The 24,940-nt window shown below is 37.2% G+C and overlaps 1 non-coding gene across 1 annotated transcript; it reads right to left on the reverse strand.

Moving 5' to 3' along the window:
- Positions 1 to 3,284: 3,284 nt before the first annotated feature.
- LOC138831421 (U6 spliceosomal RNA) lies at positions 3,285 to 3,390 on the reverse strand. The gene has a single exon (XR_011373284.1). It is a non-coding gene; the product is annotated as a U6 spliceosomal RNA (small nuclear RNA).
- Between the last annotated feature and the right edge of the window lie 21,550 nt (positions 3,391 to 24,940).

A 24,940-nucleotide genomic window follows, 5' to 3' on the forward strand; every position in this document is an offset into this window, starting at 1 on the left:
CTATTGGAAAACATGTCTATTCAGAACTTTTGTCCATTTTTAATAATTTCTTGTTAATCTCATCTTTGATCTATCTATCCAAAATCAATAATTAATTCAAGGTTTTAGAAAGAAAAAAATTAAGCAATTACTAACATTTTTCATTTTTCAATTACATGATATTACTTAAATCATTTTCTGTTTACACTTGAGACTATATAACTCAATTTAGTTAGACCTTTTATAAGACTATATGTATTTTATTTATTTTATGATGATTGTTCTTCCAAAGCGTGTCTAATTTCCCTTAGATTCTTTCAGTCTCATGTAGTTCAGATATCAAATTGAAGAATAAATGTAAAGAAGCAAAGAAAAAAATACAGTTCCTCTCATTTGATATTGCCTCTACAAGAATTAGGAAAGAGTTCATTCTCCTAAAGACCTATGATATAATATCAAATAGAGAATTCATTCTTCTAGGTATTCCTTATTTTTGCAATGTAACTGAAATGATGTAAAACACAATATACTGCTCAGGTACTTTATTATTAATTTCAGTTTGTGCTTTGTGTCGACTTTTCTGAGAAAGAATTGTTTTTTTTGAAGGGGGGGATCCGGTTGTTAGCCTGAACGCTGGGTCTGGGCACTGTCCCTCAGCTCCTCAGTTCAAGGCTAGCACTCTACCACTTGAGCCACAGCGCCACTTCCGGCTTTTTTTTTCTTTTTGCTTATGTGGTGCTGTAGAATCAAACCAGGGTCTCAGACATGCAAGGCAAGCCCTCTACCACTGAGCCACCTTCCCAGCCCCTGCTCAGATACTTTTATGTTTTATCAGTTTTGCACATTTTATTTTATTTTTTATTTATTTATATTTTATTTTATTTGTGAACATACTGTACAGAGGGGTTACAATTACATGGGCAGGATAATGCATACATATCTTACCAAGCATTTCAGCCTCCTCCTTTGTTTATCCTTCACCTCCCTTCCCAGCCTCCCCCCTCCCCCCCAATCCTTCCCCCCCGCCCCCCCACCGACATTCTAAAGCTCATTTTTGACATGACAATTTGTACTTCTCATTGTTACAACAGTTCCTCCTGAATCCTTGCACATTTTCATATGGACTTCAACTCAGTCTAAAACATTCCTTCATTATTCTGTCCTTGATATTTTTACACTACAAAGACATAAGATAACCAGTTTGATTTACAGCATGAGAAATTATCCAACTGGCTTCCTTGGAAACAGAGCATGGTAAATAGATAACATTACTTCTGGATGCTCACTATCTCTAATGGTTTCTGTAATACTTATTGCATTCTATTTAGTATTTAAAAACCTGCTGGCTAAACTCAAAGCTCATTCATAGAAGTTTATGTTAAGTATTTCACAAGTTTTATTTCTCAAAATTCTTAAGGTAACATTTTCTATAATGCTAATGTTATTATCATTTTAGTGTTGGGAAAAATTGTAATTAAATTCACTAAGTGCATGGTCCAAAGATAAAGAGTAAGCAAGAAATAAGTTAATGTTTCCAAAAGTTTTTCAGCAATACACAAAAAGTAGGTAAAATCTCCATTCTCCTACACTCTCAATTCAATATTCATGTTGTCCAAGAAAAAATAGCATAACAGTTAATGCCCATGGTGATTGTTTTCTGTTACAGTTTATCCTCAACACAGACTGTGTTGGTGATATTGGGTTATCCTGCACAGAGCTGAGCTTATAAATTGAGGTCCAAAGATAATAAAATTTCTTCTGTCCCACAGCTCCAATAGCCTTTTTAAAAAAGTACTAAAATTTTAAGTAGCTTCACGTACTGTCTTTTAAGAATCCCAAAACGAAATAAATTCACAGACATTCACTCCAAAATGCTTTAAATGTAGGAGATGATCAAACGCGCCCCCGAGAAGTAATTTTCTTCTACTTTTAAAATTATTCTGAAAGCCTTGTGCTGGCTGGTCACACCTGTAATCCTATCTACTGTAGATATCTACTCAGTAGCCTGAGATCTGTGGATAACAGTTGGAAGCCAATCAGGGCAAAATAAATTCATGAAATTATTTTTCAAAACTTATAATGAACTAGGAAAGAGTTAGGAATGGAGATGTAGCTCATATAGTGCTCACTAATCTAGAGAGAAAAGGCCTAGCAAGACCTAGAAGCCCTGATTTCAAACTCTGAGCATGCTGATACACAAGCATGGGAGTGTGTACATGTGCGGGTATGCGCGCACACACCCACACCCACACCCACACATTTATTCAAAATAACATCAAATCAGTGTTCTGCATTAATTTCTTTGTTAATGATATTATATGGGTAAAATAGAGGAAATAACTCTTCCATCTCGGAAAATTTTTATACTTTTTTTAATTGTTAAAATACTGTACAGGGTGTCACATTTACATGAGCAAGTAATGAGTGCAATTCCTAACATTCATTGTTACCTCCTCTTTAGTTCCCCCCCATCATCCCTACCCTCCCAACTCCACAAATACACTTCCCTCCCCCTTTCCCTGCCTAAATTGTAAAGGTCAATTTTCAACAGAATATCTTGTGCATCTCATTGTTACAATGGGTCAACCTGTATCCCTATTTAAGCATTTTTTTTATTTCCCTTCCCCTCCCCAAATGAGAGAAACGTATTCATAGGATGTAGGGGCACCAACTTCAAATACAGTGAAAACAGGGGTTATAGTGTGGGAGAGAAACATACAAAGAAACAAAAAATATCCCATTGCACATTATAAGTATGTTAGAAACAATAGTAAGAAAGATAAAACCACATGTGTCCCTATCTTGGGGTTCGTTTCCCTTAATATCATATTATCTGGTCATATGCACGTAGCTTTTCACCTTTTCTGCTTATCCCAGACATGTATTAGTTTTTGAAAATAATGGAAACCATGGGATGTATGTTTCTTTGGACTTAGCTTACTTCACTTAATGAATTTTTTTCTAAGTCTTTCCAATTCCTAACAAATTGGGTGATGTCATTGTTTCTGATGGAGGCATAGAATTTCATTTTGTATATATACCACATTTCCTTCATCCATTCATCTACTGAGGGCCATCGGGGTGGGCTCCGTATCATAGCTATTGTAAATAATGCTGCAGTAAACATAGTTATGTTGGTAGTTTTAGTATGGTCTTGTTTGTGATCATTTGCGTAAATCCACAAAAGTGGGATTGCTGGGTCATAGTGGAGGTTTTTATGGAGTTTTTTGAGGACCCTCCATACTTTCCAAAGTTTACACTCCCACCAAGAATACAGTAGGGTTCCCTTGTGGCCACATCCTCTACAGCATCTGGAACACTTCACGAATTTGCATGTCAACCTTGTGCAGGGCCATGGTAATCTTCTCTGTAATGTTCCAATTTTAGTGTATGTGCTACCGAATTGAGCACAAAACATTTTTTATATATAAAGTGCAACTGATTTTCTTAAACTGGACAATTCAAAAAAGTAAGTTCAAAGGAATTTTCATGAAGTTTTAGAACCATGTATTTCTTACATAAGCACACATTTAAGAATAAAGTCAAGATTGACATGTCAAAAATTAAATAATTCCAGATAATTGTTGTTTGAGATGTGTGGGAGGAGGAATTCAATTATTCTATACTAGGCACCTGTCATAATGAACACTGCAGCAAGTGTCCAGGTTTGTTAAAAGTTTTAATGTTTTAAATGTATTTAAATTTGAGAATTTGCTTATATATGCCAAAATTAGGATGGTTTGGCATGTCTTAAAATAAAGTATTTAAGATTTATGGTAGCAGATGTATGCTACTAAGTATGTAAATTTCAGAGTTTATAGAATCATTACTAATGAGAAGTTGCAAAGTTTTTTGTATAGAAGCAGAGTGAAGAGTTAAGACTTTGCAAACTACACAGTTTCTGTTAAAACTTTAGGGTTTCCTTACATTACTTCATAAGTTAGTGAGGAACAAATGATGAGATAAGCCATATAAAAAAGAGTAGATGAGATGATTCATAAAAAGTAATCTTAGTGGGCAAATTTAAAGACTACTCATAGCCTATAAAACTCTTGTTCAACATCAAAATCTTAGCCAGTGTTAAATGTACATGAATATGAGAAAATAGTCAAATCTAATTTGTAGTACACTTCAAATACTTAAAACACTAATAATTGTTTTTTATTTTATTAAATATTAGTATTTAATTATTAGTTTTCTTATTTGTAGCATTTTTCCCTTGTTTTAATATAATACAACTTTTTGTAAGTCGTCATCAAGAGGTTCTTTGAGAAGGTTACTGGGATGGCCAAGCCATTTTTTATAGGTGCATGTAAATTTACAAAGAGGAAAATAAAGAACAAAATATTTATTAAAAAATTATCAAGTACAGTCTGAATCAGGAGGGATGATAAATGTCCACACCTAAAATCTTAGCACTAAGCTGAAGCAGCGGTATTACAGAGTTGAGGCCACAAAAGTGAGAGTCTATGTTTTGTTTTGTTTTGTTTTTTATATTGATTTGTTGGTCATGGGGCTTGAAATCTGGGGCCTGGGTACTGTCCCTCAGCTCAATGCTAGCGCTATCACTTGAGCCACATCACCACGTCTGTCTTTCTCTACTTTTGTGTTGCTGAGGAATCAAACCCAGGGCCTCATGCATGCAAGACAAGCATTCTCCCCTGAGCCACCTTCCCAGCTCCTGAGATAATGTGCTTTAAAAAAATCATCTAAACAACATTTGCTTTGTGCTTTGGGTTATATAATGAAATATATTAATATCTTTTTATATTTTTTGTGAATTGGCATACTTCTAAATTTATACTAACTTCAGCCACTTAATCCTTTTCAAAGTCATGAAATATCTCTGAGATTTTGCTTCTGTGAAAATTGCTTTTGCATTTATTATTTCTTCTGAGTCATTTTTTATCAAAATCATTTTATATTTTATGTTGATGTGTTATCATACATCAAATACCTTCAAATGTACATGTAGAGTTTAAAGATAGCAGTATGAATATTCTCATACAGCTTTTGTTTATCTGTTATGCACTTTCAGTATTATGATATTTCCCTCTATCTTTCACTCTCTCTCATTTTCTCCCTTTCTCTTTCATGCTCCATTTCTGCTACTTATAATTTCTGCTGTTCTACTATTATCCTTCAGGATCCAGTGGTTTTGTGGGAACATGATAGGGACAAAGAGTTTCCCTTGCATTCTTTAAGAATTATAAAAGTGACGTGATATTATTCTTTGCCATTTTAAATGGCAAAACAACAGATCTAGGAATTCCTTTTCACTTTCACTACTATTATCAATTTTATCTCATAGGAATCATTGGAACAGATAAGATACAATAACTTGTGACCTAAAACTTCTTTTTTCTTCTACCACCTTTTTTTTTTGATTATCAATAAGTAACTACATGTAGTGAAAACAAAGCTATCATATGGAAAGTAGAACGAAGTTGTTCACAGGGATGAAAAACAAGTTAATGGGGGGAGAGTTCTGGGAAGATGCAGAGGAGAAGCTGGAGACTAAGCAAGCTCTCACATAGAAAGCCGTTTTAGAGTTCCAGTGAACAGTCCAAAGCCAGAGAATCACACCAAGTGTGCCATCACAGGACAGAGAGTTAGGCCAGAGAGGGAAAATCCAGGCAAGGTGATCTGAGCTCTTGCCAACAGTGGCCACTGAGGCAGCAGCAGTAGCGGCGGTGGCCTTAGCCGCCATACATGAAACACACAGTTTCAGGAAGAAGGAGCCAGATAAAGCGGGTGAGCGGATTCTACTCAACACCAGAAAGAACCGACAAGGAGCAGACATCTTCATCCTGCAGTTCGCAGACCAGAAACGACACAGGAACCAAGACTGGGAGTGAGTAGAAGCCTGATGTCCTCACTCCTTCTCAGGGAACAGAGGATGGAAGGCCACCCCTCCCCCCCACTACCGGAGATCTCCATCTTTGATACTGAAAAGTTCGGCTGAGCTGCTAAATCCAACATAGGTCTTGCAAGAAAACTACAGTCATTTAGTAGGTCACAAGAATCTAAACTGACCTGCCAGACTCAGCTCCACACAGTGAAAAGTAACCCAGCTCGGGCCACCAGCCCCAGGAATGGCTTTCTTCACTAGGTAATCAGAGCCAGAGGTTGGCCCTCCCTTTAGGAGCCTGGACAACCAATTGAACTTCAATAAACATAAACTCTGAGTGTGGCTCCAGGCTGGGCTCTGTGAGTCTCTCACAATCTAGCCTCTCAGGGGAAAGCTACAGTTTGCTGAAAGGCCTCAACTCTACCCAGAACCTAGGCTCATCACAGCATCTCCAAACATGAGGAAACATCCATCTCCCTCTTTTGTGATACTCAATGCAGACCTGTCTCCCATTGAACTAGCCTGGGAGGAGGATCACAAAATCCTGGGTAAAGCAGAGCATTTTTCTGCCTGCTCAAACCAACTGACTTAAGAAACCAACCAAGCCACAGGAAAATCAAACCCCGCAAACAGACCAGAGACTCCAACAAGAGGTTGATTATGAACACAAGAGAGACAGGATTTTCCAACCCCACCCAAAAAAATTAAATAAAATTTTTTTTTGTACCTTTTATAAAAATTTTTTTTCTAAATTTTTAAAATATTTTTAATTTTTACCTTTTTTGAAAAAAAACTGTCTTCTAGTAACTTTTTTTTCTTCCCCTTATAATTTTTATTTTAGGGGTATATGTGTGTGTGCTTTTTTCTTCCTTTTTTTTTCCTTTAAATATTTTTTTTAATTTTTTTGTTTTTTATTTAGCTCTACTGAACTTCTGATCTTTTTTCTTTCTTGCTTATTCTTTTCACATTTTCCTCTCTTACATTCACCTTTATGTGACTTAATTGCTGTTCTGCACATCCTCATATATACCCTTATTCGATTATTAGACCTTATCTCACATTGTGTACACACTTAATCCACAAATTTATTACTCATTTCAAAACCTCTTAGACTTAAACTCCTTAATAGCAGTACTACCTCTTTATACCTATATAATATTTTAAGAATTTTTATTTTGTAGTTTCTCACATCTCCTTATATCCCTCCCCTTCTCTCATTATATCCACGCTTCTCTGAATATTTCATTTTCATCTGCATAATTTTTAAGCATTGCAATTTTTAATTTTTACTTTTCTATTTTTTCTTGTCTCTTTTTTCCCTTACTCTTTCTTCTTTTTTTCTCTCTCTCTCTAATTTCATCCTATCCAACCTATTTCCTGCTTTGAGATTAGGACTTAGTTAATTTAACTCTCCGTGTGCATTCCCACATCTCTTTATTCCTATTTTTACCACATTTCTCCCTAAAGCTCATAATTTCTGGTTTGCCAATTTTTTTGTGGTTTGTAGCCCATTAATATATAGCTGTTTGATGTTGAATAGATATATCTGTTGAACTAGATTGTATCTGCAGACTTTTGAATATGCAACTACAGACTTTGGTTGATACTTGCCTTAAGATAATGTTCTAGCACAAAACTGCTGTTACTTTAATCCCAAATGGGCAGAATAAACCGGAAAAACATAAGAAAAATGGCAAGTCCGAGTATCTCAATTCCCACTCATGATAATCAGGGGACAGAACAGATAATGAAAAATCCAGAGGAGAGTTCCCAAATGGCTCTACAAACAAGGCTGGCAAACATGGTAAATGAAAAGATTGAAAACATACAATGGACTCTGTAGGGCGTGATAGGGAGAGATAGGTGTTAAACCAAAGGTTAATACAGGAATATCATGAGCATGAGGAAGCTACACAAAAACTGATACAGTATTTGCGTAAGCAGCATGAAAATACTCAAAGAGAAAGGCAGGAATGGCGTGAACAGGCTGAGAACACTCAAAGAGAACTAAAGGAATGGTGTGAATGTGAGGAAGCTAAGCAAAGAGTAATACAGGAAATGAGAGAGCAGGATGAGAATACACAAAGATCGCTAAAGGCATTCATGGAATCCATAAAGATAAAGTTAAAAGAAGTCAGGGAGACTGCAAAGGGAATGCTGAATGGAAAGCAACAGAAGGAATGGGAGCCCAAGGAAACCATAACTAATTAACTAATTGATTTGAGAAAAAAAAAAACACTGAACACCAAATTAAGGAAGTAAAGAAGTTCATACAAGATCTAAAACAAAGCTCCAACAAAGAATTTGAAGCAATCAAAGCTGACTAATTAGAAGGAAAAAGAAAAAAAAAAGTAGAAAGTCTTGACAGCAGGTTAGACCATGCAGAAGGTCATATCTTGGGGATTGAAGACAGCCTAGATATTATAGAGAAAGAACATACAACCATCTAAGACAAGTCCAAGAAATATGATAGATCTATTCAACACTTGGAAGACACCATCAGAAGGCCTAATCCGAAGATAATGGGTTTAGAGGAGCACCTAGAAACAGAAGTTAATGGTCTAGGAAATTTGTTTAACAGGATCCTAGAAGAGAACTTCCCAAACATGCAAAAAGATAGGCCTATTTATGTACAAGAAGTTTTTAGAACTCCAAATAGACCAGACGAGAATAGGACATCCTACTGTCACATTTTAATCCACACAGGATCAATTCAGACCAAAGAAAAGATCCTTAAACTGTCAAGGAGTAAAGATTAATCACCTATAAAGGGAAAACAATTAGAATCACTGCAGATTTCTCAGCAGAGACAATCAAAGCAAGAAGAGCCTGGAATGATATATTCCATGCCCTAAAGACAAACAACTATCAATCAAGAATACTATACCCAGCTAAACTCTCCTTCATAACTGAAGGCCAAATAAAAACCTTAAATAGAAAAGAAAAACAAACAGTATTCCTCCACGAAACCAGGGCTACAAAAGATTCTTAAAGATGTCCTACATATAGAAAACAAAAAATACCACAACAAACGCCAAGAAACCAAACCCATACTGAGAATCCAAGAACCATAGCAGGAACCCAGGAGCTGCAGCACCCAAGAAGGTAGATCATATGCCAGGAACTCCCAAATACCTCTCAGTCCTATCTCTCAACATTAACGGACTTAACTCTCCAATTAAGCCACATAGACTGTCTAGTTGGAATAAAATGTAAGATCCGTCTATCTGCTGCCTTCAGGAGTCACAACTTTTCCATAAAAACAAACACATTTTCAATGTTAAAGTCTGCAAAAAAATCTACCAACAAAAGGCCCCCCAAAACAGGCGGGAGTTGCAATCCTAATATCAGGTAAAATAGACTTCAAATTAAAATTCATGAGAAGAGATTAAGAACGTCGCTACATACTAATTAAGGGATCTCGCCTTCAAGAATATATGACAATTCTAAATATCTATTCGCCAAACAATGGAGAACCCAAATTTATCCAAGAAACACTACTTTCTCTCAAATCCCACATATATCCAAAGACATAAATTTTTGGGGATTTTAAAACACCACTCTCCCCATTAGATATATCAACTCGGCAAAAACTCTACAGAGAAACTACAGATATAAACAACTGCCTGGATCAACTTGATTTACCAGACATCCACCGAATATTTCGCCAGGCACATTAAGAATACACGTTTTTCTCAGCAGCACATGGAACATTTTCTAAAATAGACCACATTATAGGCCACAAAGCAAACTTGTCCAAATTCAGAAACATTGAAATTATGCCTTGCATTCTTTCAGACCACAAGGGAATTCAATTAGAACTCAACATCAAAAATCACCAATGAAAGTCAGGTAACACATGGAGGCTGAAAAACACACTGCTGAATCATGAGTGGGTCATGGAAAAGATTAGAAAGAAATCCAAATGTTCATGCTATTCAACAAAAATGAGCACACAAATCACCAGCTCCTCTGGGACACAGCAAAGGCAGTACTCAGAGGCAAGTTTATAGCTCTGAGCTCCTACATCAACAAATTGGAGAGATCTGAAACCAACAATTTAATGACACATGTGAAAATCCTTGAAAAAGAGCAGCAAGATAAACCCCAATCCAGTAGCTGGATAGAAATGATTAAAATTAAATCAGAATTAAATGAATTATAATCCAAAAAAAACTGTAGAAAGAATCAACAAAACAAAGAGTTGGTTCTTAGGAAAAATTAACAAAATTGACAGACCCTTAGCAAAGCTTATCAGAAAAAGGGGAGAATACACCCTAATAAATAAACTCAGAGTTTAGAATGGAAACACCACCACTGCAACAACCAAGATTCAGAACATTATAAGGGAATAATTCTCAAAACTTTATGCTAATAAGTTTGAGAACTTGGCAAAAAGGGAACTTTTCCTTGCATATTGACATGCCAAAACTAAACCAAGATGAGTTAAACCATTTTAACTGGCCCATATCAAGCATGGAAATAGAAACAGCAATATGAGACTTCTCATCTAAGAAAAGGGCAGAACCAGATGGTTTTACAGCAGAATTCTACAAGTCCTTCATAGCAGAGCTCACACCAATACTCCTCCAACTCTTCAATGAAATTTAAAGAGAAAGTTCATTACTGAACACATTCTATGAAGCCATGATAACCCTCGTCCCAAAACAAGGCAGGGACTCATAAAAGAAAGAGAACTATAATCCCATTTTTTGATGAACATTGATGCAAATCTTCTCAACAAAATTTGGCTAATCGACTTCAACAATTCATCCAAAAAAATCATACACCACGATCAAACAGTATTCATGTCAGGGATGCAAAGTTGGTTCAATACACACAATTCAATTAATATAATTCATCACATCAACAGGAGCAAGGATATGAACCATATGGTTCTCTCAATAGATATTGAAAAAGCATTTCCCAAGATCTAACACCCCTTTATGATGAAGGTATTGGAAAAATTAGGAATCCATGGAACATTCCTCAGTACCATAAAGGCAGTATATGACAAATCTTCACTCAGCATTATACTGTATGGTGAAAAACTAAAGCCATTTCCACTTAACTCAGGAAGGAGACAAGGATGTCCACTCTCTCCACTTCTCTTCAACTCAGTATTAGAATGGCTAGCTACAGCAATAAGACAAGATGCAAACATAAAGGGGATCCAAATAGGGAAAGAAGAAATAAAACTCTCCCTCCTTGCAGATGATATGATCTTGTATTTAAAGAATCCCATAGACTCCACTCCCAAATTACTCAAGCTGATTCAAAACTTTGGCAAAGTATCAAGGTATAAAATTAACCCTCCAAAATCAATGCCTTTTCTGTATGCCAACAATGAGAAAAGTGTGGCTGAAATTAGGAAAGCAATTCCATTCGTAATAGCCCCCCCAAAATAAAATACCTAGGAATTAACTAAAGAGGTGAAGGATCTCTATGATGAAAACTTTAAGAACTTGATGAAGGAAATCAAAACAGAATGTAGAAAGTTGCAAAAACTCCCATGCTCCTGTGTTGGAAAGATCAACATCGTGAAAATGGCAATACTTCCCAAGGCTATCTACAAACAATGCGATACTTATCAAAATTCCAACCTCATTCTTCAAGGAAATAGAAGAGGCAATCCAAAAATTCATATGGAACAATAAAAGTCCCCAAATAGCAAAAACGAACCTCAACAGAAAAACATTGCTGGAGGAATAGCAATACCAAATGTCAAACTCTACTATAAAGCCATAGTAATCAAAAGAGCTTGATACTGGCACAAGAACAGACCTCAGGACCAATGGAATAGAATTGAAACCCAGAAATGAACGTACAGACCTATAGCAATCTAATCTTCGATAAGGGAGCTAAAAAATAGAATGGAAGAAAGACAGCCTCTACAGTAAATGGTGCTGACAAAATTGGTTAGCTACTTATAGAAAACTCAATCTAGATCCTTATATATCACCCCGCACAAGATTTAACTCCAAATGGATAAAAGACCTCGGAGTCAAAGCAGACACTATGAAAACATTACAGGATGGAATAGTAGAAACCCTAGGTCTCCTTGGCGCTGGCCAAAATTTTCTTAATAGAGACCCAGAAACACAACAAATCAAAGACAGGTGGACAAATGGGATTGCATGAAGTTGCAGAGCTTCTCCATGGCAAAGGACATAGCTAGCATGATTAATAGAAAGCCCAAGGACTGGGAGAATGTCTTCACTAGCCATACAATGGATAAGGGTCTCATATCTAAAATATACTTGGAACTCAAAAAATTAAATCCCCCAACAACAAATCTTCAAAAATACAACTGTCCAATAAATAACTGGGCTAAAGACTTAAAGAGAAACTTCTCTGAAGAAGAAAGAAGGATGGACAATAGACACATGAAGAAATGCTCAACCTCCCGAGCCATAAAAGAAATGCAAATTAAAACAACTTTAAGATACCAACTCACCCCAGTTAGAATGGCAAAAATCAAGAACTCTAATAACAACAGATGCTGGAGGGGATGTGGACAGAAGGGAACCTTACTGCCTTGTTGGTGGGAATGTAAACTTGTTCAACTACTTTGGTAAGCACTATGGATGTTCCTCAAAAGGCTTCACATAGAGCTCCCCTAAGATCCAGCAATCCCACTTTTGGGCATTTTCCCAGATGTTTACAAACAAAACCACACTAAAGCTACGAGCATGACTATGTTTATTGCAGCACTATTTACTATAGCTAACATATGGAACTAACCCAGATGCCCCTCAGTAGAGGAATGGATCAAGAAAATGTGGTATATATACACATTGGAATTCTACGCCTCCATCTGAAAGAATGACATTGCCCCGTTTGTTAGGAAATGGAAAGGCTTGGAAAAAATCATATTAAGTAAAGTAAGTCAGTCCCAATGAAACATAGGTCCCATGGTTTCCCTTATTGGCAACATCTAGTATATGTCTGAGTCAAGCAGAAAAGTTCAGATAAGTTGATGTTAGGAAAATGAACCCTAAGATATGTATTCAATTTTTTTTCTTTCAGGCGATTGTTTCTAACACATTTATAAGATAATTTCTTTGTTGCTTTGTATGTCCCTCCCCCACAGTATAACCCCTGCTTTCACTGCATTTGATGTCGGTATAATTTGTGGTGGGGAAGGAAAATCATGTCGTTTAAATGTGGATACTGGTGGACCCATTGCAACAATGAGAAGTACAATTCGTTATGTCAAAAACGAACTTTATATCTTTGGTGTGGGGGTGTGGAGTTTTCGGTGGTGGGGGCGGAGGGAGGTTGGATAGGGATGGGAAAGGGAATCAAAGGAGGAGGCTACAATGCTTGATAAGAAATGTACTCATTATCTGCCCATGTAATTGTAACCCCTCTGTACAGTATTTTTACAATAAAAAAAAAAAAAAGAAAAACAAAGTATTGGGGGAAGTGCGTATGAAGGATACCCATCACAGCAGTTTATCATGTACACTTTGTGAGAATGACAATGTGCTGGAAACTATAAATTAATTTATTGAACACTGATACATATGCACATATATTTATATATGTATATTTATTTATATATGCATATATTTGTGTATATGCCCTTATATATACACATGTATATTACTATACACACATACATATAGACATGTACACATGCACAGATGGAGAAAGATACATAGTTACAGCCAACACAATTTTCACTAGTTGTTGAATATGCCTTAAATGGAATACTTGGAACCTAATATTTTGAATATGTATTTGTCTCTAAGAGTTCTTTTACCACTGCTCTCATCTCTTAAAACTGGTAGGTTTTGACAAATTCGAATTGCAAAATGCCATACAAGTGATAGCAAATAACTTGGAAATCTCAGTATGCAAAGATCATATGGTGTCTCCCTGCTCTCCTGGAATGCTTCTCAACAACCAAAGCAGCAGGAGAATATCCTGGTAAAGAATAAACTTATAAGGCTTTAAATGGCATCCTTCCTTGAGCTCTTTTCCAACAGCCAGCATCAATTCCTAAGCAGATGAGTGAGTCCTCAGAAGACTGAAGCTCAGGTCAACATTTAACGAACCCATGTGAAAAGTCCTGTGAGAGAAATGCTGACTGAGGTGTTGCTGAATTCCTGGCCAAGAAAATAAGAAAAAGAAATGAATTATTTTAAATGTATTAAAGTTTGGGAATAATTTGTAAGCTGTCAATAAATGTGTAGGACACAACTATACCTACTGACAAAAAATGAAGTGTGTTTCATTTATGTGCTCTTGGACTTGGCGAGTGTTTTTAAGTGTGTCTACACACAGAATAAGCATAAATCAAGCAAGCATTTCTTCGTTTAAGATACAAGGAAAAAATACAGGTTGACCCGTTTTAACAATGAGATGTACAAGACAGTCTTTCAGAAAGCAGGTCGAGGGATAAGTTGGGGAGGTATGAAGAGAAGGGATAGTAGGGGGGAAAAGGATAGGGTAAAATTGCTCAGTGAGAAATGTACTCATGCCAGGCACCAGTGACTCACGCCTTTAATCGTAGCTACTCAGGATGTGGAGATCTGAGGATCGCCGTTCCAAGCCAGCCTGGGCAGGAAAGTCCGTGAAACTTTTATCTCCAATAAACCACCAGAAAACCGGTAATTTTGTAGCTCAAGTGGTAGAGTGCTATCCTTGAGCCGAAGAGCTGAGGGAAAGGGCTCAGGACAAATTTCAAGCCCCATGACCAACAATCAAGAAAAGAAAAAGAAATGTACTCATTACCTTACTTATGTAACTGTAACCCCTGTGTACTCTATCTTTACAATAAAAAATATATATTAAAAAGATACAAGGAAAATTTCTGTACTTATAAGAAGTTGTATTTGTCACTCAATATCAGGAAGGTATTGGTTTTAGGACCTCAGGCATATTAAAATTTTGGATACTCAAATTCTCTACATAAACAAAATATATCATTTACAGTAGAATCTGCCCACAACCTCGTGCAGTGTAATTGCTATGAAAATTTTTATTATATGCTATGTTTGTAATGAAAAATGAAAGTATATGCACTATCAACAGATACAAATTTTTGCAGATAATTTTTTTCTGCATTTTGTGGATGGAATTGGGAGAGCAATTTTGAAAAGCACAAATTTCATCACTAAGACCGGTCTGCAAAATGTAACAAAGAGCTAATACAGCATCATTGAATAGTATGAAACTCCAAGTAGAAATACTTTAATTATCAGAAAGGATAACAACCCAAGGACTTTTTAGAAATGCAGCTGCTAGATTTCTCATGGATAGCTTTCATAACACTTTGTGAAATACAAGTCAGAAACTCACTGAAGTGTAGATGGTTTACCCTCAACTTTCTATCATGCTCAGTCATTATCAATCTCCATATAGCTAATCTTGAATAATCCTCTAATAACAAAATGTAGATGGAGTGTTTATGTGCAGAAAACCTGGGAAGGCTAACTTTTTCCAATTAGCACAGTCTGTAATCTATGGTCCAGCAGAGAAAAAACTAGGTAAGCATGCCTTCTGAACATATTCTGATTCTGTCCACATCAGTTATCTATCCATACCTGTGCCCGAGTGAGAGGATTTTAAAAGACTGTAGTGATTTAAAATGTAAATTTAAATGTGGGATGAAATTAGTGCCAATTCATTACATTAAGACTTTTAGAGACAAGTGAGAAACCTAAAGGTCTATAATTTTTTTATTGGAAGTGAAGTGGTATTGGAATTTGGTTCTCTATATTTTAAGCAATTTGCAAAAAGAATTGGCAAAATAAAATTTGCCTTTGCAGCAGACTTGACACTAATTAAATTTTGTATATTGAAAAGAGCACAAGCCTGAATAATATGTCAGTGCTATCCTGTCATTTATCTCTAATGGTCTATGCTTCTGGTCTCTTACTATTAAAGACAATTTTTTTTAATCTTTAGCTAGTTGTGCAATGGGGTTTCGCCATATCAGTGTGGAATAGAGGGTATGTACATTTCAATGTACAATACATCTGAATCATTGTCAACCTTTCCACTTTTCTTCCTTCACTTACCCCAACCCCACCTATCCCTTCATGTTTTCTACCTATATTCTCACATATGTACATTGAGTGATATGACTGTATTAGTCCATCATTTCCCTCTCCATTCATCTGTCCTACTCCCTTTAAGCACAGATCCTTACTTAAGACTTATTTCAAATTCATGGTATTTTGTTAAATATCTCTGCCTTTGGCGTTTGACTTTGGACTTGCCACATCTTCACGTCCATCTTTGACCTACATAAATGAGGATATTTCTCCATATTTCTAATCTTTGAATGGCTGATAGGTCTCCTTTCCTATTCACCTTCTGTCCTAAATTTATAATTGGACCTTCAGGGCCATCCAATAGAGCTTTTCTCTTCTCTACACTCTGAAGATGGAAGGAAAATAATTTCCATGCTCTCAACATTATGCTATCCATCATGAATTTCCATCACTTATCACTTCAACAATCTAAATTTAAAGTCATGTTTTCTGCATTATATCCAAACAGTTTAAAGTGAATATCGAGGGTAATTTACCTAGTATTGGAAGTTTAGGGACGATTTTCAATTTCTGATGATAGAAGCAGGAGTACGCTTTAATTATGAAGATTTCACTATGTAGTAAGCCGTGTAGTCTTCTAAATTTTCAATAAATTACTAGTAACTTTTTATTAATAATTTAAAAAGTTTTCTTTCAATATTTTAAATGGTGTCCCAATTATTTTAAAACTTTCACATTAAGTTACACTGAACTCCCCCCTCCATTCCACCACTAGTTCAGGTTAAGTCTCCTTTGGCTTTATTGTTTGAGTGGATGAGGGTAAACGGATGAGGGTAAACAGAAAGATGATCATTACTCAGATATCTCCTTCTTCCTCTGTTTCTGCTATTCTTGTTTAGAAGAAAACTGGAGCAGGGAACAAGAGTAATGTTTGGGCAAGGGAGCATTCCTGGCACATCAATTATTGTTTCTCAGAATCATTTAAACTGTGTACTCTTGCCTTCCCTGTAACAGTAACCTAAATGTGGCTTCCATCGTACAAGGGTAAGCACATTAACAGGTGATTACAAGTAAATTGATATTTTATATCTCAGCTTACTACTACCAAAAATAGAAAGCTTTGGCTACATAAATGCAAAGCCACTGTTTGTTCAACAATACCTTAGTGAGGAGCAGACAATTCTACTCAGGTCCTCCCTCCTCTACTCTCCTCCCTTCCCCTCCCCTCCTCTCATTTACCCTCCCTTGCCTTCTTTCTTTGTGTCTCTCCTCCATATTCATCTCTATCTTCTCTCTGTTTCTCTTCCAGTAGCTCGTGATTTGGTTTATCTGACAACTCATAAGTAATTGAACAAATATGTTTTCTCCTCTTTGGAGTCTGATCATGGGCCTGAACTCTGGGCCTGGGTGCTTTTCCTCAGCTCTTCAGCTCAAGGCTAGCACTCTACCACTTGAACTACAGCACCACTTCCAGCTTTTTTTTCTATTTATGTGGTGCTGAGGAATCGAACCTCATGAGGGCCTCATGCATGCAAGTCACGTGTCCTACCACTGAGCTGCCTTCCCATCCCCGTGAATATTTATTCTTAAGAAGTGAGTTCTTGCAGAACACCAGTGGCTTACAGCTAGATACTAGGTAGGTTCAAGTTTGACAATTGCAATTCAAAGCTATTCCAAGTAGTTAAACCTAAGAGATCCTTTTCTTCACTTGTGGTAAAAGGAAGAAGTGAAGTGTGGCTCAGGTGGTATAGAGTAAACATTGAGAATTAAAGTCCAGATTGTTAGGTTTATAAATAGAGGTCGAGTAAGAACCACACCACACAGGTGTTATTCATGGAAGGGGTAGGTTTATTCATCATTCAGGCTGGCACCAGGCCATGTTGGCCATCCATGCATCTGGGAAAGGCCTGGGAAAGACCTGGGAAAGACCTGGGAAAGAGGGCATCAGGGCTTGGGCTAGGCCTTATCTAGGATATGGGTGGAGAAAGGCGTGGCAACATCAAATTCAGATGTGACCTCAGCAGATGCAACTGTGATCTCTTACAGGTGTGCCAGTTGCCTAGGTAATGCAGGTACTGGGCGGACACTTTGCTTCGATGAGGGTAGAGTCTGCTCTCCATGTAGGAATGGACCTTACACAGATAGAGCTCAAGGCCACGAGTTCGAACCCCAGTACCAGCACAATATAAAAAAAAATCAGTCCTTGGTCTTTGAAAAGGGATATTTCTCCAAAAATTCACATCCAGAACAATTTTCAAGGCCAAAGACACTTTGAAAATCTCTTTCACATCTTAAACTGATTCCTCTGCTTGATTCACATTATGGAAAATAGGAGTCACAATTCACAATAAGAAGTATGCACATTGTTAAACAGTTCTTACCATTTTTAATGTAAAGGAAGCATGGGAGAGGAATTCACCTCACTTGGGTGAATGAGGTTTGACTCACTGACAGACTTTTGCAAATAAATGAGGGTCTGTTTACATGTAAAGAAGTCTACACGGATGGTTTTCTAGGGGAGAGAACAAGCTGGCTGCTGTCCAGGTTTGAATCAGAGTAAGTTTATTCCTATGATATGTCAAAGAGAAGATCATCTCATAGAACTCTATGCAAACAGCAATTTCAAAAAGATTAAAAAACCCATGTCTATTTTGGGAACAGCCAAGTTTTCACAAACAAAAGAGTTTCCTGAGCCAAAAAAATATGTTAGAACAAAAGGGACTATGTTAAATAGAGTTAATGTCTGAGTGACAGGTTTTAAAAGAGTTCTGTAGTAACAACTGAACTATAAATTTTTCCTTATATCCCTAACAAGAATTTCCAAGACAGGCCTTGCTAAATCTGTCATAGAGAACTGGGTTTATGCAATTGTCAGTTTTGTGTAGGGTCCAATATCTTCTATGGTCCCTTTGTTTGCAAATTGTTCACACCACATGCAGTGTCTAGAAAAATGTGCTGTCTTGTTAGGCACCTAAGGGATTTTTGTGCCACTGTGAATATTTATTATTTTGCTTCTTGTAATAATACCTGTCAATGTGAACCCTTTCGTGGTAAGAACAATAGTTTCTGTAACCTTTGTTCCACTAACAAATATCAGATATAAATATAGATAGGCGGTGGTGGTTCGCTCCTATAGTCCTAGCTGCTCAGGAGGCTGAGATCAGAGGATCACAGTTCAATCCCAGCCCAGACAGGAAATTCCATGAGATTCTTATTTCCAATAAACAACCAGAAAAGTACAAGCGGTGCTATGTCTCAAGCGGTAGAGCACTCACCTTGAGCTGAAGAGCACAGGGACAGCACCCAAGTTCAAGCCCTGCTGTGAAGACTCAAGGTCTATGTTGAAGAGGCAGAATGATGCAGACTCCAGCCTCAGGATTATCTGAGGACTGTGTTTGAGTATTAGGAAAGCTCTTGGCATGCCGGGCTAGAGAGGGAAAATGTTCTCTCTCCCTATCTCACAACACATGTCACAGATTCCTGGGAGCTGAGGAACTAGCTCTTCTGCTTGCTTAAACATAGATGAACAGCTGGTCAAACATTTTCCTGAGATTAGAGAAGTGGTTTGAGCTTGCTCTAAAATAGTTTAGATAATAATATACCAAGACATTGTCTCATAGGTTAAGTAAAAATGTATCTGTTGAAATTTTTTGTGTGAATGTCTTCTGACTAAATCTTGGCAAAGATCATCCTTGCTTGTCTTTAAATATCTACTATCAATAAATAACAGCATGCAGTGGCAATTGCTGTTTGCACTCTGCATCCCCTGTGTCCTGGTGATTTCATGACCCTTACCCAGGCATCCCAACGCACTAGACATTGACAATAGGCGCCCGAACAGGGACCCTGCATTGTTGAATTCAGGAAGGGATATTAAGGTAAGTACTTTTAATTACAGGGTGATGGGACATATGCTTAAACATTTACTTGCTGCTTATGGTGTAAATATTTCTTCTTCTGACATAGAAATGTGTATTAATGTATTTAGGGAATGGCATCCTTGGTTCCCCGAAGAAGGAACATTAGATGTTGATAATTGGAAACGAGTAAAGTATAATGTAGAAAGAGCTGTTCGAGAAGGGGAAAAGATTCCTGTTAGATTTTGGTCCATTTGGGCTATTTTACATACAATTTTTAAAGCTTTGAATGAGGAAAGATTAATAGCAGACTTAAAGAAAGAGGCCACCCCTTCTATTGTAGATTTACAATTGGACTCTGAGGTTAAGGATGCAATAGATAAGGATGCATTGCAATTAACAGAGAAAAAACAAGAGGTAAAAAAGGCTGAAAAGGAACAAACTGAAAGTTTAAATAAAATGCGTGAGCAAATGGAACTGATTTTATCAAAATTACAACATATGGAGTTGGAAATTAGCAGAGTGAAAGGAAAACCTGAGAATGTGAAAGTAAAGCAGCCTTCGGCTCCTCCGCTAGCTGATGCAATACTAACAGCGTCACTCCCTCACAAAACAGAGGGCCCAGACAGTGAATTTGTGTTGAAATGTCTATTTTTTCTTATTTTTTCTTGGACCACCCCCATGAATGGTATAGCTCAACCAGCCAGATATGAAGTGGTTGATGTTGATGATATTGGTAAACTTAAGAAGGCAGTGACATTGTATTGTCCTCAGTCTCATTATGTTAAGCAATTGCTTAATGGGCTTGTGTGACATAACAATAATTTTGCTCCCGAGGACTGGAAGATGCTTTGTAGAGCCTTGCTTAAGGAAACAGAATACCTACAATAGCACATGTGGTTTACTGAGTTATGTACAGAAAGGGCTAGAGAAAATGCATAGAGCAGTAATCCATGCCTGCATGTCAAAACCTTTCCCATGTTGAGTGGAACAGAACAATATGCGGATGCTCATATGCAAGTGAACACTCCTGAAGAGATCCATGAGTAGTTAAGAGACATAGGTAATAGAGGCATGGGAGAGGATTTGACCGGAAGGAGAGCATTATGGCTCTTGGACTAAAGTAATTCAAAAACCTAATGAACCCTATGTTGAATTTTTATCACTATTGAAATTGACCTTGGAACGTATTGTTATGGGAGAGGCTGCACAACAACAACTGCTGAGCATATTGGCTTCTGAGAATGCTAATGAGGCCTGTAGAGTAGTCCTATTGCCTATTAAAGAATCTGGGGATGTGAATACATTTTAAGTGCCTGTAAAGACTTTACATCTGAATCCCGGCATATGCAGGTGTTTGCTGAAACTATGGCCACTACCTGGCATGCTTTGCAAACAAAACCCTCTAATCTAAAGTGTTTTGGATTTGGTCAAATGGGAATAAAAAAATTGTAAAAAGGCTACTGATGCTAACAAGAGAGGACTGGAAATTTGCCCTAAATGTAAAAAAAGGAAGCACTTGGCAAGGGAGTGTAAATCAAAAATAGACAATAAAGGAATTCCTATAAAACATGCTTACCCTATGCAGGGAAACTCTCCATTGGGGCAGCCCCGGGGCCCAGGATTAATAACCGAGGGCAGCCAACCATCTTTTTCCTTGTCCCTGCCACAGCCCACAGTGCCGCAGTGGACATACCACCCTTAGAAGATTTTATTTTAAAAGGTGGTGATAAGCCACAAAAAATTTCTACCGGAATTTATGGGCCTTTACCTGAAGGAACATGTGGCCTATTGGCTGGTAGATCCAGTCTTAATGAAAAAGGAGTTTTAGTACATTAAGGAATTATTGATACTGACTATATTGGGGGAAAATAATTTAATGTCAGCTGCTGCAGATATTTCCTTTAAAAAGGGAGAACGAATTGCTCAAATTTTGTTATTAACATATATATCTGTTGGAAACTCATTTACACGCTGCATTGGGGGATTTGGAAGGATTAACCAACAAAATGTGTTTTGAACCACTTATATTACTAAAATACAGCCTAAGATTAAAATTAATATTCAGGGAAAGATATTGATAGGACTAATAGATACTGGCTCAGATATTACAATTATTAACACTCATGAATGACCTAATCATTTATTATATGAAATAATCCCCTGTAATATTAAAAGAGTTAGCAATACTCCTGTAAATTTTTTAGGAAAGCAGTGTCGTATGTTGCTATAATCTCAGAAGACAGACAGGCAGCTGGCCTTAAACCTTAAAGTATGGAAGTTCCAGTTAACATAATTGGTAGAGATGTACTGGAACAATGGGGAGCACTTATCCAATTTTAACATTTTTAGGTGGAGCCCATAATGATATTATGGAAATCTGAGGAACCTCTTTTGATTGAACAATGGTCTTTATCAAGAGAGAAATTAGAAGCAGCTCGCCAATTAGTTGAAGAACAGTTAACCAAAGGACAAAAGAGTTTCAGGAAGATGGCGGAGGAGAAACTGGAGGCTAAACAAGCTCTCTCATAGAAAACAGTTTTAGAGTTCCAGCGAACAGGCCTAAGCCAGAGAATCACATCAAGTGTGCCATCACAGGACAGAGAGTTAGGCCAGAAAGGGAAAATCCAAGCAAAGAGACAGATCTGAGCTCTTACCAACAGCCACAGCTGCTGAAGCGGCAGCCATGGCGGCAGTGACCAAAGCCATCATACCTGAATCACAGAGAGTCCAGGACAAAGGAGCCAGAAGCAGCAGGTGAGTGGATTCTACTCAACAACAGCAAAAACCGACAAGGAGCGGACATCTTCATCCTGCAGTTCACAGACCAGAGACGACCCATGAACCAAGAATCAGCGTGAGTAGAAGCCTGATGTACTCACTCCTTCTCATGGAGCAGAGGAGGGAAGGCCACCCCTATCCCACCCCAATACCGGAGATCTCCATCTTGAATACTGGCAAAGCTCTGTGGAGCTGCTAGATCCAACTCAGGCCTTGGAAGAAAACTAGAGTCATTTAGCAGGTCATAAGAACCTGACGAGCCCTACCAGACTAAGCTCCACCCTGGGAAAAGTCACCCAGCTTGGGCAACAGCAATAGGAGTGGCTTTCTTCACTGGGTAATCAGAGCCAGAGGCTGCCCCTCCCTTTAGCAGCCTTGACAATCAATTGAAATCCAGTAAACATAAACCCTGAGAGTGGCTCCAGGGTGGGGTCTGTCAGTTTCTCACAAACTAGCCCCTGGGAAAAGCTACTGTTTGCTGAAAGGCTTCAACTCTACCCAGAACTTAGCCTCACCACAGCACCTCCAAACATGAGGAAAAAGCCATCTCCCTCTTTTGTGACACTCAAAACAGATCTCCCTCCCATTGAACTAACCTGGGAGGAGGATCCCAAAATACTGGGTAAAGCAGAGCATTTTTCTGCCTGTTCAAACAAACTGACTTAAGAAATCAACCAAGCCACAGGACCACAAGCAGATCAGAGACTCCAATAAGAGGCTGGTTATGGACACAAGGGAGATACATGATTTTTCCCAACCCTCTCAAAAAAATCAAATAATTTTTTTTCTTCTTCTTTTTTTTGTACATTTTATTAATTTTTTTCTTTTCTAAAACTTTTTTTTAAATTTAACATTTTTTGAAAAAAATTGTTTTCTAGTAACTTTTTTTTCTTCTTATAATTTTTATGTGTGTGTGTGTTTTTCTTTCTGTATTTTCTTTCTTTTTAAAAAAATTCTTTTTATTTTTTTGGTTAGCTCTACTGAACTTCTGATCTTTTTTTTCTTTCTTTCTTATCCTGTTCACCTTTTCTTCTCTTTCGTTCTTCTTTATGTACCTTAATTGTTGTTCTGCATATCCTCAGATAAACCCATAGTTGACTATTAGACTCTATCCCCGATTGTGTACACACTTAATCCACAAATTTATTACTCAATTCAAAACCACTGAGACTTAAATTCCTTAATAGCAGTACTACCTCTTTATGTCTATATAATATTTTCAATATGTTTATCTTTAAGTTTTTCATATCTGCTTTATATTCCTCCCCTTCTCTCATTATATTCATGTTCTTCTATGAATAGTTTATTTTCGTTTTGCAGAATATTTTCAATTTTTATTTTTCTATTTTTTTCTGGTCTCTTTCTTATCGGTTTCTGTTTTTTCTTTTCTTCTCTCTCTCTACTTTCATCCTATCCAACCTATTTCCTGCTTTGAGATTAGGACTTACTTAACTCTCCCTATGCCTTCCCATATTACTCTATTCCTATTCTTTACCCAAATCTCTCCCTAACCCTAATAATTTTTGGTTTTCCAAATTCTTCTTTTTGGTTCGTAGCCCATTCATATATAGTTGTTTGATGTTGAATAGATGTATCTGTTGAACTAGATTGTATCTGCAGACTATTGACTGTGCAAATTCAGACTTTGGTTGATGCTTGCCTTAAGATAGTGTTCTAGCACAAAACTGGTGTTATTTTAATCCCAAATGGGCAGAGTAAGCCGGAAAAACACAGGAAAAATGACAAGTCCGGGTTTTCAACTCCCAATCATGATAATCATGGGACAGAACAGATAATGAAAAATCCAGATGAGAGTTCCCAAATAGCTCTACAAACACAGCTGGCAAACATGATAAATTAAAAGAGTGAAAACATACAAAGTACTCTGTATGAGCGTGAGAGGGAGAGAGAGGAGAAAATCCAAAGATTTATACAAGAATATCATGAGCGTGAGGGAGCTACTTAAAAACTGATACAGGATTTGCTTGAGCAGCTTGAGAATACTTAAAGAGAACTACAGGAATGGCATGAACGGGAGGAAGATAAGCAAAGAGTAATACAGGAATTGAGAGAGCAGGATGAAAATACACAAAGATCAGTAAAGCCATTCATGGAATCCATTAACAAAGAGCTGAAGGAAGTCAGGGACACCACAAAGGGAATGCTGAATGTAACCCAACAGAAGGAATGGGAGTCAAAGAAAACCATAACCAATCAACTAACTGATTTGAGAATAAACACTGAACACCAAATTAAGGAAGTAAAGAAGTTTATTCAAGATCTAAAACAAAGCTCAACAAAGAATTTGAAGCCATCAAAGCTGACCAATTAGAAGGAAAAAGAAATAAAAAACGAAGTAGAAAGTCTTGACAGCAGGTTAGACCTTGCAGAATTTCGAACCTCGGGGACTGAAAACAGCCTAGATATTATAGAGAAAGAACATACAACCATCTAAGACAAGTCCA

This window comes from Dipodomys merriami, unplaced genomic scaffold (genome assembly GCF_024711535.1).
Source record: "Dipodomys merriami isolate MVZ:Mamm:240054 unplaced genomic scaffold, mDipMer1.0.p SCAF_195, whole genome shotgun sequence".
NCBI lineage: Eukaryota > Metazoa > Chordata > Mammalia > Rodentia > Heteromyidae > Dipodomys > Dipodomys merriami.